We start from the raw sequence: 17,752 nt of genomic DNA, 5'->3' as shown, positions 1-17,752 counted from the left end.
TCTTAGCAACTCTCTCTATCTCTCTTCCAATGATTGGTAGAAACTCACAATAGCAGAGTCTTTTTGGAGGAAAAGCATTCTTGAATAAAGCACAAAATCGAAGAACGAGGTTCCACTGAAAATTACTTTAACTTAAAACTCAAGATCCAGGCTAGGATCATGAAAATCATGAACAGCAAAATATTTTATTTAATTTTTATCAGTTTTTATAGTCTGCAATTTATTTAGTAAGTTCAATAATAACAAAGAGAGTGATCTTTTTAGTCATAGCACCTCCTTTATTTACTCTTCTTTCTCTAACCAAACCAGTTTCCAATATCTCTTCCCCATGGAGGGTGGGAAACGTTTCTTCAGCAACGAGCATAAGGCAAGGGATTGGATGAAAAAAAATTCCCTTGTTCCAAAAATTAGATAACTCCAAATACTCTTCAAATGTCCTTACAAAACCAGCAGTCTTACCCACTGTTTACTGACCATGGGATAAAACAGCCAGCTTCCAACTCCCACAGCAAGGTGGTACTGACCTCATCGTTGGAACTGATCAAACTCAACAAACAAACAAATAAATAAATAAATAGAACAATATCTTCACTTCCAGAGTCTCTGCCTTACTGTTTGCTGGGCACAAGCAAAAAAACCCACAGATCAAATCCATTTCTTCTAGAGAAGGAGAGACTAGCCCTTATCGGGCATCGCTCTGCCTTCTGCCAACAACCCCCTACCCAACTAATCCCACTGTTGAGTATGCCATCCTGTGGGTGGGGGTTGGGGAGGTAGGGGAGTGTGGGGGGGGGGGGGGATTTATGTTGGTATACATCATTTGTTCTATCTTTATAAATAAATATTGTAAAATTTACTTTCTGTAAAGCGTCCAATCTTTATTTGGATGCATTCCCATAACTCACACCCATGTGCATCATATTTTGATACATTACACAATTATCATAAGAATGTTTTTTTTTCCCAGAATACACACATTGTCATTGATAACAAAAAGTGTGCAATTAAGAGGTAGAGGATCGGCAGCAGAGATGTCTGGAGCCTTCAAAATGCACAGCATAAGTGACCAGAATACCTATAAACAGAAAAACGCATCATTAGCAATGTGTCAGCATCTTATACTGCTTCTCACAATACTTAATACTTAGAGGTATCTTGACATCATCATTACTGGCCCATATCCTCTGACAATGGTGAAAGCTTAATTATGAGATGCTGTCACAAATGATAACACTGCCACTTAATAACTGCCTGTGATTTCCTCCCATATGCTGTGGAGATAGAGCCCATGGCTTTGCCCAAAAAGGGAGAGAGAGAAAGCATCAGCAGAGGTGAGGGTTTTGGCAAGCACAGAGCTGCTAATGGTTGGCTGCAACGGCTGCTCCAGGCCACATGATGCAAGACTACACAGAATGGCCTCTACATTGACAACCTCCATGACTTTATGTGACCATAGCTCCAAGACACTGGAGTAGCCTAGATGCTAGAGCAGCAAGATGTCCACTAGAGAAGCCAGGGTTCAAGTCCCACTGACACTCTTTGTGACCTTAGGCAATTCATTTCATTCTCCATTGCCTTAGGTACACATTTAAGGTGTCATTTACCAAGCCATGACATTTTTACTTGGTATAGCCCCTTTGGAAACTGCATGATTTTTCCCCCGGCAGAATTTGCAGGGAAGAATACCGCCTGATAAAACACCCAAAATGCACGTAATTGTGGACACTTTTCGCAGGAATACTATGTTCTAAAGAAGGCCATCAGGGTATGAAAGAGGCCACCACAATGTCTTATGATACCCTGCCGCCTCCAGAGGCCGCCCTCAAGAGAAAAAATTGAAAAAAATATTTTGAAGTTGCATGCCAACACACCAACCCTCCTTCCCAACCCCCCTTTTCCAATATATGACCCTCTTAATCTATCTGGATAGGCCATGCAGTCTTTTTCTGTCATCATGTTTCTATGCTGGAGAAGTGAGCCCTGAAAAAGGAAATCAGCTGGGCCAAGTGAGGGTTGGAGAGAGAAGAACCATCCGGCCTATGTGGCAGAAGAAGAAACAGGTGCAATTTTGTCCCCTCGTGGATGAAGGAAGAGGAGAAAATCAGTTGTCTGATCATGACATCTATTTCTGTTCCTATACAATGCATTTGGATGTGTATGGCCTCAAAATGATAGTGTCCTAAGGCTTTTACACAGTCATCTTTGCTATGAATAAGGCACGGAATATAGCTAATGTTTTTGTGATTCCAGCAGGGCCACTCAAACAGATTAACACTTACCCTCAGTTGGCTGAAGATCTTGGCACAGCTGCACTAACAGCTTGGGCTCCTGCCACCAGGGGATGCATCATCGGGCCTTTAAGGCCTTCAGCCCTTGTCTGGTTGCTGTATGACTTTTAGAAGCACACAATTATGCAAGCCAGGAAGAGCTGTGGATAGAGACCTGCACAAAAGGTAAAGTGCCTGTGAGAAACATCAGTTCTCTTAGCCTTTTAGCTCTAATCCCTCCAGCAGATCCTGCTTTTCAAACAACATAGATAAGCTACCACCCTGGCCAGGATAGCAAATGCATTGTTCTATGTACCTGGAAGCCAGCAGCACATCTGAAGGGCAGTGCCTAATAAATGTGCAATGCTACAGGAGGAACACTGTCCTCTCCTGCTTCTCCTGACCCTCTGTCCTCCCTTGATCTTCTGTCAAGACCTATCAGCTGCTGGCATCAGTGTCTAGTCCAAATACACGAGGACCATGTGAGACTATGCATGCAGATGTTAAACGTTTCCTTCTTCTCCCTCACAATCTCAGTCAGGATGGATAGTTATGTAAGGTATGTAAGGATCATTATGTAAGCTTTCAATTTATCAGATGCTTTGGCTCATTGGTTCCACTATGCATTTAGGTTACTGTACAACTCCTACCATTACAGACACTACCAACCCAGTTGCAAATAGAGCTAGCCCATTGGGGACAGGTGATACAATTAATTACCCTATTCCATCAGATAGTACCCCAGAATCTATTGCTTCCTTACCGGTTATACTACCATCTTATGTCTGACCAAGCACATGTCCTGGCCTTGAGGCTTCCTCTCCTGGGCCCAGGGGACAAGTGCATGGCCGCTTTGGCCAGGACAAGTCTGACCAACAGTGTCTTTTCTTTTCCTGTAAAACTGAGAAGTTGACTGGGTGGCGCCATTTTCACAAATATTTTCCCTGCTGCTAGAGGATGCTCTCAGCGGCAGGGCTCTTCACACACATTTTTTTTAATATAACTGGCTCTATACTATAAGGGGCGGATTTTCATACTCCGCGAATAGGCCTACTTTTGTTTGCGCTCCAGGCGCAAACAAAAGTACGCTGGATTTTAGTAGATACGCTCGGAGCCGCGCGTATCTGCTAAAAACCTGGATCGGCGCGCGCAAGGCTATCGATTTTGTATAGCCGGCGCGCGCCAAGCCGCGCAGCCTACCCCCGTTCCCTCCGAGGCCGCTCCGAAATCGGAGCGGCCTCGGAGGGAACTTCCTTTTGCCCTCCCCTCACCTTCCCCTCCCTTCCCCTACCTAACCCACCCACCCGGCCCTGTCTAAGCCCCCACCTTACCTTTGTCGGGGGATTTACGCCTCCCTCTGGGAGGCGTAAATCCCCGCGCGCCAGCGGGCCTCTTGCGCGCCGGGCCGCGACCTGGGGCGGGTACGGAGGGTGCGGCCACGCCCCCGGACCGCCCCGGGCCGTAGCCACGCCCCGTACCCCGCCCCCAAAACGCTGCCGACACGCCCCAAAAACGCCGCGACGACCGGGCCCGCCCCCGACACGCCCCCGACACGCCCCCCTCGGAGAACCCCGGGACTTACGCGAGTCCCGGGGCTCTGCGCGCGCCGGTAGGCCTATGTAAAATAGGCTCACCGGCGCGCAGGGCCCTGCTCGCCTAAATCCGCCCGGTTTTGGGCGGATTTAGGCGAGCAGGGCTCTGAAAATCCGCCCCTAAGAACATAAGAAATTGCCATGCTGAGTCAGACCAAGGGTCCAACAAGCCCAGCATCCTGTTTCCAACAGAGGCCAAAACAGGTCACAAGAACCTGGCAAGTACCCAAACAACAAGATGATCCCATGCTACTGATGCAATTAATAGCAGTGGCTATTAGCTAAGTAAACTTGATTAATAGCAGTTAATGGACTTCTTCTGCAAGAACTTATCCAAATCTTTTTTGAACCCAGCTACCCTAACTGCACTAACCATGTCCTCTGGCAACACATTCCAGAGCTTAATTGTGCGTTGAGTGAAAAAGAATTTTCTCAGATTAGTCTTAAATGTGCTACATGCTAATTTCATGGAATGCCCCCTGGTCCTTCTATTATCTGAAAGTGTAAATAACCGATTCACATCTACTCATTCAAGTGATGATATTAGAAAGTTATCTGGTAATTGTGAGATAACTGGCTAAGTAGTGATATTTAAATTTATCTGATTATTACATAGATGCTTATCAACAATAAATAGGCTTGCTCTGATATTCACTACTTACTTGTTCAGCCCCATATTCAAATATCCACTTAATATCTGTTGGGTTTGTGGCATGGTGTGGACTCTTAGTCGCTGTGGCGATGACTCCTCCCACGGGGAGGGGCCCCATAGGGAACCACAGCGATAGGCTAGACTCAGAGAGCAGACACTGGAGATGGAAAGCTTTATTGTACTGCTGTAGATAGATGGTATATGTGAAGGAAGGAAAGGCACTGAAGCTAGCAAGGTGCCAATACGCTCAGACAATCTCAAATGTAGAAGTCTCACCCAGATGTTCTAGGTTGGTAGAGTTTCGCAGAGCAGGATAAGCCGAACCTGGTGGGTGGAAATGGAGAGCTGGATCATAAAGGTACTCACTGAAGAGTAGTGCTGGAATCCTCCTGGTAGAAGATGAAGGTGGGACCCTGAGTTGGAAAGGCCCTTGAGGAGCGAGTACCTGGAAGCACAGGTAATCCTGAAATGAAAAGAGAGATCCCCGAGGAGCGGTTGTCTGAGTTAGAAGTAGAAACCCTGAAGGATGGTTGGAAGCGAGAGACCCCCGAGGAGCAGGTGCCCAGAGCTTCTTCAGGAGCGAGATATCCCGGAGGGTAGCAATGAGTCTAAGCGTGCATCTTAGAAGCGGTCGGAGTAGCTAAACCGAAGTCCTTGCTAACTCATTCGTTAGGAGCGGAGTGGAGGCTTAAATACCCGGAGGTATTGACATCATGCGGTGGGGACGCCCCGAGGTTCCCGCCATGACATGTAGATAAGCGAGGCAGCATGCGCGCACGCGCTCTAGGAGGCCACGGGAAGGAGCATGGCGGTTGGGGACGCCCATGCTGAGTTGGAGACGCCAAGGGTTTCGGCATTCAGCACCGGAAGCAGCCATCTTACCCATGGAGGAGGAGAAAGGTAAAAAAGAGGTGAGGCAGAGCAGTCGCAGCCGTCTGCACTGACGGACGCAACAATATCATTTAGCTGCCTATATTTCTAGTTGGCTTGATAATCCCGGCTCTTTTTTAGCCATTCATAATTATTCGGTAATATTGGTATTAGCCAGTTTACTGAATATTGACCTCAAAGTGATTAAAAGCACTGATGGCTTTGTGAGTTTGTGTGGCTATAATGGCCTGTTATTTTGTTGCCACTGTTGCTGTTCTTTGTCACCCCCTCAGAAGCGGATGGCCTAGGTTAGGGGTGGGCAAACGTTTTTGTGCTGGGGCCACATTACAGGTTATTGACTGCAAGAAGGACCCGGTGGGCAGTTCCTCCTTGGAGCTCCTCGACATAACAACCAAACCCCTAGCACTCGCTACAGGCATTTCAGTATACCGCAGGCTTTCACACAATCATTTTTAGCACCTTAGGAGCCACTTCAATCATGGATCCCAGCCTCTAACAAAATCAGCAAGACCTTCAACCCCAAGAGGTACAAGACGTTTTGCCAGCTAGCAGACTACCTTACCTCGGTCACAAATGCAGAACACAGACAGACCCTCATCAAATAAGAATTAAAAGGCCATAAAGTATAAAAAGCAAAGTGCAGACAAAAAAACTAAACAGTGAGTAAACCATACTAATAAAAATAATATATCAAAATAAATGAAGAATAAAACATATAATAATTAAGAAGAATAAAGATAAAAAACTCCAAACATTTCCCCAAAATCAATTAAATATTTTGAAACAGCAGTCATATCAAACACCTAATAATTAAAACTAATAAAGATAAAAATTTCCCTCCCTCCATACCTATGAACTTTTGATTTCCAGTCATCCTGAGATTGGATTAGTGAAGGGAAGGTGGGAAGAACCACACTTCTACCTTCTCTTCTCATTCCTCTCTTCCACTTCCTCACTCCCCCTTCCCTTTCACTCACCTTTCAGCCATTCACCCCTTCACTCATTCACCTCCCTTCCCTCCCAGTCACTCACTCTCCTACTCAATCCCCTCACTCCCATTCACCCTCTTCCCTTCATCCCTCACTTCCTTCCCTCAGTCATGCTCCCTCTTCCCACTCACTCCTTTCCCTCTCCCTCCTCTCATTCACTCTCTTCCCTGTTAAACACCCTTTCCCTCCCTCCATTCAGTCCCTTCCTTTTCTCCCCTCTCAGTCACACACACCACTCTCACCCCCTTCCCTTCCCATACCAACCCACCATGTATCTCAACCTTCTTGTCGGGATTGTCATCATCTTCTTCCTGCCAGCTAAGTGCTGGAAGACCACCAGCAGGTCAGCTTCGGGCCCTCCACACTGCAGGGTCTCTTCTTGCAGACAGGGAGTGGAAATCCCACCAGCACGTCACACCATGGTGCTGTGGGGCCTGTTCTTGCTGGCGAAGGATGGGAATCTTGCCAGCAAACCATGCCATGGTGTCAGTCTTCTTGCTGGTGGGGAGTGGGAACCACTCCAGCATATCACTAAATGTGCAACAATGCAGAATGGGTCCTCTTCCTGCTGGCAGGGGTAGGAACCCTGCCAGCGCATAATTCAATGCACTGCAAGGAAGACGGGTACACTTCCTGCTAGCGGGGGTGGAAATCCCGCCAGTGCAAAATTCAATGCAGCGTAAGTCAGATGAGTCATCTTCCCTGCCAGCGCACCATTCACAGCCCAACATCACATGGGCTGCACATAATGTAAATTTTAAATAGATCAGTGGGCTGGAAGAAATCTGATGATGGACCGCATTTGGCCTGTGAACCGTAGTTTGCTTACCCTTGGCCTAGGTGATTGCCTAGTCTGCCTAATGATTAAGCCAACCCTGGTTGCTCCTAATGTTATAAAGTAATATTTGTGTTTCTTTCAAATACTTCCAAGTTCAGCAGTAGAATATCCAGGGCAGGCTGGATGCCATCTTTTGCACAAAGACCTCCTTCTCCATTTGACTCAACTGAAAACATTTTATTGAGCATCTGCTAGTGATTTTCAAATGCTATTTTTCTCCCTCTCTCTCTCCTTCCTACCCCTCCCCCCACCCCCAGAGAAGCCTAAGATCAATAAATGTTTCAGCTGAAAAGTGAAAATGTCATAGAAAATCAGTGGCATTGCCAATTACAGATGAGAGGCAATATTTTATTTTTCTTTCGGATACCAAAGCAATCCCTTGAGAAAGAGAAGAAAAGAGTAAATTGCAGTGTGCAACCAATGCTCATTACCAAAAACCTCAGACGCAGAGGACTGGCTGTGCCATCCAAATGAAGAGCCAGAATTTCTATATATATTTAAGAATAGAAATAGGTGTTCATCCTGAGGGTGTACAGGCTCTTAGCATGCAAATACAAATTTATAATATCAATTCAGATATGCATTGCAAGATGTGTGTGTGTGTGGGGGGGGGGGGATATACAGTAAATCCCTGAGGCACATAAACACATGAAAATATGTGTATTAAATGCGTGGCATGCATTTTTTACATTAGACTGAACACACCATTAATTACCATTTCTAAGCAGCTATATATGACTGTTAATGGTATATTCTTGCCTTGCCTTTCAGAAGGAAAATGAAAGGTGCAGGGTTCATGGAGGAAGGATTGTGAATTTGCCACACACAATGTGCTTGAAATTCCTTCCTTTTGTGGCGTGACTACAAACCTGCAGTTGAATAATTAAGCTATTGAACTTGGATTTTTGCACAAGAGATTGTAATTTGTAAGCTGTACTTTGGAAGTTGGGTTTTCAAGACTGATTTGCATGTTTCTTCCTTTGGCATTGTATTAGAGCTTTGAGAAATGACTGCCCAATGCATATTTTCCAGCATTCCCAGCTAACTCCAGGTCATGAGTGGCAATGGGAATCGGGCCCACAGTTTAAAAAAAAAAAAAAAAAGCATGCTTGGCTCTTGCTGTCACTTTAAACTGAGCATCAGTAGGCAGCTCTGCATTATTTCTACTGGGGACCTTTTCAAACTCAAGAAGCCAAAACTTTTCATTAATAAAATGGTTTCTTTTCTTTTTTTTCTTACATTTTACTTCATGAATTGTGAACCACAATCCTTACAAGCCAAAAGCATGTCTAGAATTCAGGGAAGCAAAAATCGGCAAACTAGTCAGGTTCTTCCAGAATGGACTTGTAATTATATCTCATGAATATTTAGTATGGATAGTCTGAGAAAACAATCTGTTTCGAGCCCTCAAACACTGGAGTTAGTTAGCTCCTTTCTGCCTGTGCATTTTTTACCTGAAAATTTGACACTAATGACAATTGAATAACAAGCTTTACTGAGCATCTGTTAATTCTCAGTACCACAGTAGCATAGTAGATGGCAGCAGATAAGAACCAATTGGTCCACCCAGTCTTCCTGGTTGTTTTGTTGGCCCCATCTATGTTGCTCTAGCTAAGGACAAATTTCAGCTGTCAGCTGCACAAGTCTGACTGCTTGCAGGATACCATTCCTTATCTAAGTCAGTTTTCTTGTCTTTCCTCTTTGGTCCTCAGCCTTATACCCATACTTAAAAACCTCACAAGAGAATAAATGCAGAGATATAGCACAGTATTTCTCAGACAAAGGGCCTCATTTTCAAAGCACTTTACCGCGTGTGATAAATTTGCGAATCGCGTATTAGTCATTTGGTATTCAGGGGGCGGAGTTGGGGCGGAGCATATGTAAAGCGGGAACCTGTGTATCGTGTGCGGTGAAACAACCGCAGTGGTAGCACTGCGGGCCAGAAAAGGATTATCGCCGTCCACGATAGTTCCGGACAGCCTGTTTCAGGAGAGAGAGAGAGAGAGAGAGAGAGAGAGAGAGAGAGAGAGAGAGAGAGAGAGAGAGAGAGAGAGAGAGAGAGAGAGAGAGAGAGAGAGAGAGAGAGAGAGAGATAGAGAGAGAGAGAACCTTACTATAGTGCCTATGCCCTACATAGGTATTTGAATCCCTATGGGAGGGCTACCTACTAACTCGGGGTGGGGATTAGGTATGAGCGTCGGGGGTTGGGGGGCCACTTTTGCATTCCACATGAGACCTATGGACAGAACAGTGGTCTCTAGTGCAGATTTGCTGGCCGTCGGAGTGAGGACGCTCACTCCAAGAAGTGGTTTGGGCAACGTTCTCTCTACCTAGCTTGATGGACACTCTACCTGGGCAACAACATGCTAGGTGGAGAGAATGTTAGCCAAATCTCCGCTTGGAGTGAGCGTCCTCACTCCGACGGCCAGCAAATCTGCACTAGAGACCACTGTTCTGTCCGTAGGTCTCATGTGGAATGCAAAAGTGGCCCCCAACCCCCGACGCTCATACCTAATCCCCACCCCGAGTTAGTAGGTAGCCCTCCCATAGGGATTCAAATACCTATGTAGGGCATAGGCACTATAGTAAGGTTCTCTCTCTCTCTCTCTCTCTCTCTCTCTCTCTCTCTCTCTCTCTCTCTCTCTCTCTCTCTCTCTCTCTCTCTCTCTCGAACTATCTCCAAAAAGTGGCAAATATCGTGCACCGTGATAAATGAAACCGGCAAATATCGTGCACTGCGATAAAACACTGACAGAATCATCGTGCAGTGGGAAAACATCGCGTGCGGTGACATCCCACACACGATGTTTCCCCACTGCACGAAAGAAGCCTCATTTGCATTGGTAACACCCCCTAATGCGATATTGGAAAATAAGGCCCAAAATCACAAGCCTTAAAACGAAGATTCTGATCTTAACAAAGCAGGAGATCAAGATGCACAAAAGAGACGTGACACAATGGTCCACATTTGACGAGGTATCCCAGATAGAAGTGGAATCCATGTTAAAACATTTGAATCCCACCCCACATAAAATTGACACCATTCCCACCATGGATATAAAAAAACTAGCTGATATAACTTCCTACACAATAGCCAAAATAATTAATCTATCACTTAGCGAAGGAATGATGCCAAACTCACTTAAAAGTGCAATAATCCAGGAGCTGAGGATCCCGTTGTGTGAAAAAGCGAGGGAGAGCCTCTTGTGCTCTTGGAGGAAGCATTGCTGAGTCCCGATCAAAGGAGGCCGCCGGCACAGAGGGACGACGGAGGAGATGGTGGAGCTGACCCGGGAAATGTTTCTGCTTCCGGGGACACCCCCGTCTTGGAGGGGAGTATTGGCCCAGAGGCGTTGAGGATAATCTCACCAACAGCTGTGAACATCACTGCGGAACTCGCAGGAAGAGTGGAGGTAGCTGTGGGAGAACTGCTGATGCCGGTACAACCAGCCAGAGGAATCACTGCAGATCTTCCACCGTGCATTGAAGCAGGTAGGGGAGAGAGCAGTGATACCGGTGGTCTTGGAGGCGACCCCCCTCCTTCCCTCCTTAGTCTTGCCGTTGTGACTCTACAAGGACTCTGGGATTTGGTAGTAGGGTTTAGATTGGAAATGAAAAATGCTTATCAAACATTAAACCAAGCCAATGTTAAACAACTTCAAGAGTTATCTGCTATGGATCTTAAATTGATTGAGACAAATAGGAGAGTTACTTTATTGGAAAAGGAAGAAGAAAAGACGAAAGAATTCAAAGCTGTGGTTGCTAAAGATCATTTGAGATTGGACAGACGTATAGGTCACTCGAAAATAATTTGAAAAGTTTAAATTTGCGTCTTTAGAATTTTCCTCGTATAGTAGGAGAGACTCCATATATTACACTTAAGACATTTTTTGTTGAAGTTTTAGGATTTTCTGATATGGATATGCCTATAGTAAATACCTGTTATTTTTTGCCTATTTCTAGGAATAATGTGTCAAATGTTCCCTTTCAAGGTTATCTGACAAATTTTCTAGAAAATTCAGAACTAGTGGTCATTGATAAGGGAACTTTGCTAATTTCCTTGGTTACAAATTATGAAGTAAATAAAATCATGAAAACTTACTTTAGGAAATATCCTATCATGTACTAAGATTCTAATGTAAAGAAATTTCCAGACTTAGCTTTGGCAACGCAGCAAAGACAGAAACAATTTCTAAATCTTCGTCAAGAAGTAATAACTTTAGGATATACCTTCCTGATGCGTTTCCCTTGTGTTTAGTGAAAAAAAGAGATGAATGTAATATTTTCTTTTCACCAGAACAATTGGCAGGGTTTATTGATCTAAAAAAACAGCCCACGTCATCCCCAGAGCCATGAAATTAGGAATTAGTAGGTGTATCATGCCGCATAAAATCTTATACCTTTTCTTTAGACTGCAATTCTATAAAAATTCTCCCTTCTTCAGCCTGAATCAGAATTAGAATTAGAATCATTGACTGTTTTCTTAAGAAGTCATATACAACATGGTGTTCTCTTTTTTATTTTGTTCTCTTTTATGTTTCTTTCAATTGCGATGACATCTGTGATTTCTGTTATGAATCTTTTGATTTGTAAAATTTAAAAAGCTATAAAGAATTTAAAAAAGTGTAATAATAAAGCCAATACTGAAAAAGAAAAACAGTGACCCAAATGTCTTAAGTAACTATAGACCTGTTTCAAACTTACCCATGCTTGCTAAATTAATTGAAAAAGTGGTACAAAAGCAACTGGCAGAACATCTAGACAACAATAACATACTCTACCCCTTGCAACATGGCTTCAGAAAACACTACAGTACCGAAACATTACTAATCTCTCTAACAGATAATGTACTACGCGGATTTGACAGCAGAAAACACTACATTATGATATTATTAGATCTGTCAGCATCATTTGACACAATAAACCATAGCATACTATTGAAAAGGTTAGAAGAAATAGGATTACAAAACAAAACAATTGAATGGTTCAAATCCTACCTTAACAATAGATCTTTTCAGGTACAGATAAAAAACACAATATCAGACAAAATCGAGCTAAAGACAGGGGTCCCCCAGGGTTCAGCACGTTCAGTGACTCTATTTAACATTTACATGCTGCCCCTTTGCCACCTACTGGCAGGACTAGGTATCATACATTATATATATTCTGACGACATTCAGCTAATTCTACCGTTAGAAGACACAATTGAAAAGACACTGAACTTTGCAACGCTATACTTAGATATAATAAAACAACTACTAAACCAAATGGAACTAGTAATTAATATTGAAAAAACAGAATTTATACATCTTGAACAAAAAAACATTGAAATAATTCAGAATCCCATCAAACTTAAAAATGACAAAACAGTGGAGCTAACTGAGAAAGCTCGAAACCTAGGAGTAATAATCGACACAGAACTCAGCCTTAAGCAACACATATCACTGAAAGTTAGAGAAGACTATGCCAAATTAATGATCCTTAGGAGACTAAAACCCTTATTAACTCAAGCACACTTTCGAACAGTTCTGCAAGCACTAATATTCGCTAGCACAGACTATTGTAACACACTTTTCCTAGGATTACCATATGCAACACTAAGACCACTACAAATACTACAGAACTCGGTTGCCAGAATACTTATTGGAAAAAGCAGAAGGGATCATATCACTCAAACACTTGCCGATTTACACTGGCTGCCAATAGAGCAAAGAGTGCAATTTAAAACAATATACACAATTCATAAACTAATCAATGACGAAAATGCTGATTGGCTAAACACTGCATTATGACTGCATGTCCCCCAAAGAAATCTCAGATCAGCCAATAAAGCTCTACTAACCATTCCCTCGGTCAAAACAGCAAAACTGACCCAAGTTAGAGGGAGAGCACTATCTCTAGCGGGTCCAATATTATGGAACACAATGCCACTCGAAATAAGATTAATGAAAGATTTAAAACTCTTCAAAAAAAGCTTAAAAACATGGCTCTTCAAAAAAGCCTTTCACAGTGAGATCGGTGAGTAAGAACACCTACACACAGCAGAAAGTCACCTAAAAGCGTAATTGCTTACTTTATTATTGCTAAGTAATATTTTATTATTTTATTACTTTATTATTGCTAAGTATTTTATTATTACTTTATTATTGCTAAGTATTATTTTATTATAACTAACCTTCTCTCCCTGCTACAATAATATAAGTATTATTTTATTATAACTAACCTTCTCTCCCTGCTACAATCTGCCTCCCCTTATCCACTACCCGCCACCACTGCTAACACCATTGTACTCTTTGATTATATGTACTCTTGTACATAATGTATATATTAACATACAATTATGATATTATCTAGCATTATATATACCAATAGTTACTTATATTAATAACCTCTTGCCAGTTGCGCTGTATTTCTATGCTTTCTTTGCTTGCACCCTGCCCTTACCATGTTGTACCCCTGTTAAATGTATTTTCTAAGCATTTTGTTATGATGTAAACCTATGTGATGTACACACTAACACCGGTATAAAAAAGGTTTTAAATAAATAAATAAATATTAATTTAAGAGAAGGACAGTATAAAAAGTATATGATTATCCTATTAATCATACAAATGGAAATTCCAATCCATTTTCCATATAGAGTATATTATTGAAACATGTAACTGAAACCTTTATTGACACCCTCTAGATAATTCATAAACCAAACCAGACTTATTTACGTGCCTAATTGTAAACCGTGTGATAGTGCATTACTAAACGACGGTATATAAAAGGTTTTGAATAAAAAAAATAAAAAATGAATCATACACTGCCCCTCACCACCCTTGTCTTTCTTTTTCCAACAAGACTGTCCCACAGCAACGTTGACAGGAAGAGACACCAGCCTCCACTGTAGCTCTAAATCCTGTATTCTTTTTACTGTCCCATGACAACATTGACAGAAAGAGACATCAGCTTTCATTGTACCTCTAGATCCTTTATTCTTTCTACTATGATCACTATTTTACTAGGTAACCCTAGACATGGCAGTGTCTGCTTCTTGGAAAATCTCAGGTCTGCTCACCAGAAGGGTTTCCACTGTGCTGGAGGGTATGAGAGCTATATCTTGAGAGACTTTCCCCTCTCTCCTCAGGCAATAAAGCCCTAGCCTCCTTGTTAGCATTAGCCAGAGCACTAGAGATTATGAGGTACAGGATACAGCCTATCGATACTGGTGATCGATGGCATAACCAAGGTGGCAGAGCACACTAGTAAGGCCTTCCCTTCAGCAGCTTTCCCATTACTCATTTGTGGTAAAACCCTTGTGGGACTTCCAGTTTTGTTGGCAGACCTCTGTAGCAGAAACCTCAGATTTATAGATGGGCCTTCTGAATGAGAAGCAATGCAACTATGCCAAAACAGGCTGCTGAATGAGTTGGTAGTGTGGGCATTCATCATCATCTCTGCCAATCCTTCTAAAACCAGCCAGGGGACAACAGTTGTTAAACTGTGCCATCACATCTCACTTCTTTAATAAAAACTTTTTCCACAGCAGAGAAAAAATTTGCTTGGCTTTGTTTAGGCTTTAAATTTGCTCACCTTTCTCTGGCAGACTTCCAACATATTCTCATACGGAAATGGTGAACATAAGCTTTTCATGCCCTTTGGTAATGTTACAGGCATCCTCAGTGGCTGCTGAGTGACCATGTTGGCTGCAGTGTCCAGGTCACTCACTCATGTTTGTCCTATGGCAGGAAGTTGTCATAGATTTTCATTTATGCTCAGTGAAGATGGCAGCCATCTTTGGCCTCCTGAACGCCACAGTCCTCCAGCAAAAATCTCCAAACTCACAAGTGGATCATAGATGCTTAGTGCCCATCAAAACAGAAAAATAAAGTTTCAGAAGAAAAATCATAGACTGTCAATAGAAAATCTGCCCCCACTAGCAGTAGGTATTCTTCAGAAAAGAGCCACCCTTGGCACTTCTCCAATGGTACCTGAAAACTGGATGCAGATTCCTTCCCAGAAAGAAACTGGAACTCCTGCTGAGAAACTCCAGAAACTCCTAGGCTGATGCTTTCCTTTAGGCAGTGGCTCTTGGGATCTTTTGTCTGCAAGGCAGTCTTTCCTCTGACTTCCCATTCCTACTATTCTAGTTGTCATTTCTAAAGCAGTACTAGATATCCACAGCTTTATACAGGTACACATGAAAGGCAGTCCCATCTTCTTGGAGTTTACAATCTAGTCAAGACAAACATACATGACAAACAAAAGTATATGGGAAGTGTATTTATGGTAGACAAATCATTAGGATTTAAAAAGCAGCTTCAAATAGGTGAGTTTTTAAACTGGATATGAATATGGTCAGACTGGAACACGACACATGGACTCAGGAAGTTTATTCCATAAACACAACAAGGGTAGAAAGCGTGGAGTTGGCAGTGGAGAAGAAGGGCACAGATATGAGCAATTTGGTTGATGAAGTGAGTTCAGAAGGAACAGTGTAGGGAGAGAGAAGAAATGATAGGTAATGAAGAGCTGCAGAGTGAATGCATCTAAAAGTGAGTAAGAGGAGCTTTAACTATATGCAGAAGTGAATCGGACTTGAGAAGAGAAGTTACATGGTCATAGCGACGTTGAAGGAAGATGTCATGCAGTTTAATTTTTTTTTAACTCTTCATTTTTCTCAAAGAAAAACACAGCAATCCAAAGAAATCATAATTGTGAAATACATAGGACTTTGGACTTCCAAATTCGAAACATCTTACCACATAGTAAACAGCAAATGAGGAATTAGAATACAGCCATGGTCTATCACAAAAGAGATGAAAAAGTGAAAAATGAGCATTTTACCATTTTTGTTCACTAGGAGGCCAATATTCAAAATGGATCTTAGCTGGAAAGTGAATTATGTGGCTAAGTTTTTAGCTGGATAACTCAGTGGTGGGGAATGGGTGAATTGAGGAAGATTTCAGTTGGCCGCATAAGTTAACCGGCTAATTTGATTTTCAGAGTTAACCAGCTGAATTAACCAGTCAACTTTGGTCAGGTCATAGGGCTGTCCTAAATTTAGCTGGTTTAACTTATCCAGCTAACTTTAAGATAGCCAGGTATATTCAGTGGAGCAGTTGTACTGTCTAATATACAATGTTAGTTAGTTGTATATGGTCCTCTACATGGTGTAACAGTTATAAAACTGTCAATACTTCTCCCATATCTTATCATACAAAACAATGTTATTTCTTAACAAATGTTATCTTTTCAATGAATGCAATATCGTGCACCAGTTTACACCAATGCTCTAATGTAGGGGCTGATTTCCATTTAGTTGCAATGGTAAATCGTGCAACATGTATAAATGCTTGAAAAACTGTTTCTTATATTTAACAAGAACTTGTAGCTCTGACAATTCCAATAAACAAACCTCTGGTGTAAACTCCACTGTATCCTCTAGTATCATGCAGGTCAGTCTTTTCACCCTTATTCAAAAAGCATTTACAACAGGACATTACCATCATACATTCATGTAAGAACTCACCTGGCCACATCCTCGCCAACAAAGCCTGGATGCACAGGGAGATATTTTATGAAAAAATAAGGGATATCTATAAGTACATAAAAGGAGTTTAAACATTAATTCGGAACGATAAGAACATAGAGAAACTCTGAGCGGCTTCACGTATTTTTCTCCATCCCTCTACGCCCACTTGTATTCTAGATCTCTATTCCACTGCTCTTCTACAGTAAGAGAAGGTTCGGTAGTCAAGTGACTCTGCATTATAGTTTTGTATATTACCTGAGCTAGCCTTGCATGCGGTGTCTCCTTGTAGTCTAACCCCCCACCTCTCCGATGGGTGTATTCGTAGTGATCCTCCCATTGGTACAGCGTTGGGGTTTCAGGTGGTATCAGAGGAGTCACCATCAGAGGGGGGGAAAGGATAGAAAAGGAATTCTCCTTACCGGGTCTCCCAATATTAGGATTAGGGGTCCAGAGCCCACCCAGCAAGTCTCCCAGGGGAAGAGAGAGAAGGCAGATCCCAAATAGGAAAAAAAAACTTGAATGTAAGCAGATAGAAAGTTTACAAATCCTGAGCTATGACTCAAGATTTATTATCACAAGTTTAAACAGTGAGAAACAAGTAATGAAAATATTATAAAGGTATCGTAAGTTTTCCACAGTTAACACAACTTGGTTTTCTTTCAGTTTCTGGTTAACAAGTATTTTAAATGAAGTGAAGTTTAAAACAATCAGGTAAGTATGGTTTGAGTATTAAATGTTATACTTTCTATATCAAGAATATAGTCATTAATGCTACTATGATGAAAGTGAATCTTTGTGTCCCCAATTCTGTCTTGCAGGTGCAGCAGGACAAAATCAACACTCTAATCGCAGATCATTGCAGATCAGTAGATAAGGGTTTTGTGTTGTTTCTTTTCTGTGTTGTTGGACTCTGTATATCTATTTAATCCTTTTTTTCTTTCTCTGTCTCTTTCCAGTGAACTCTCCAGTCCCTGTGAATTTTGAGACCTTTGTACTGCGTGTT

At 42.4% G+C, this 17,752-nt stretch overlaps 1 long non-coding RNA gene across 2 annotated transcripts; it reads right to left on the bottom strand.

The window, feature by feature from the left end:
* Window positions 1–323: 323 nt before the first annotated feature.
* LOC115080051 lies at window positions 324–16,618 on the bottom strand. Of its 2 annotated transcripts, XR_003853500.1 has the most exons (4): window positions 15,206–16,618; window positions 14,808–15,075; window positions 2,280–2,442; window positions 324–1,075 (listed from the first exon to the last, which is right to left on the bottom strand). It is a non-coding gene; the product is annotated as an uncharacterized LOC115080051 (long non-coding RNA). The 2 variants fall into 2 exon arrangements; XR_003853498.1 differs by having other exon boundaries at window positions 14,808–16,618.
* Window positions 16,619–17,752: the final 1,134 nt, after the last annotated feature.

The sequence above is a fragment of the Rhinatrema bivittatum genome, chromosome 1, assembly GCF_901001135.1.
Source record: "Rhinatrema bivittatum chromosome 1, aRhiBiv1.1, whole genome shotgun sequence".
In the NCBI taxonomy this organism is placed as follows: domain Eukaryota; kingdom Metazoa; phylum Chordata; class Amphibia; order Gymnophiona; family Rhinatrematidae; genus Rhinatrema; species Rhinatrema bivittatum.
This window is presented reverse-complemented; position numbering and strand designations above follow the sequence as displayed.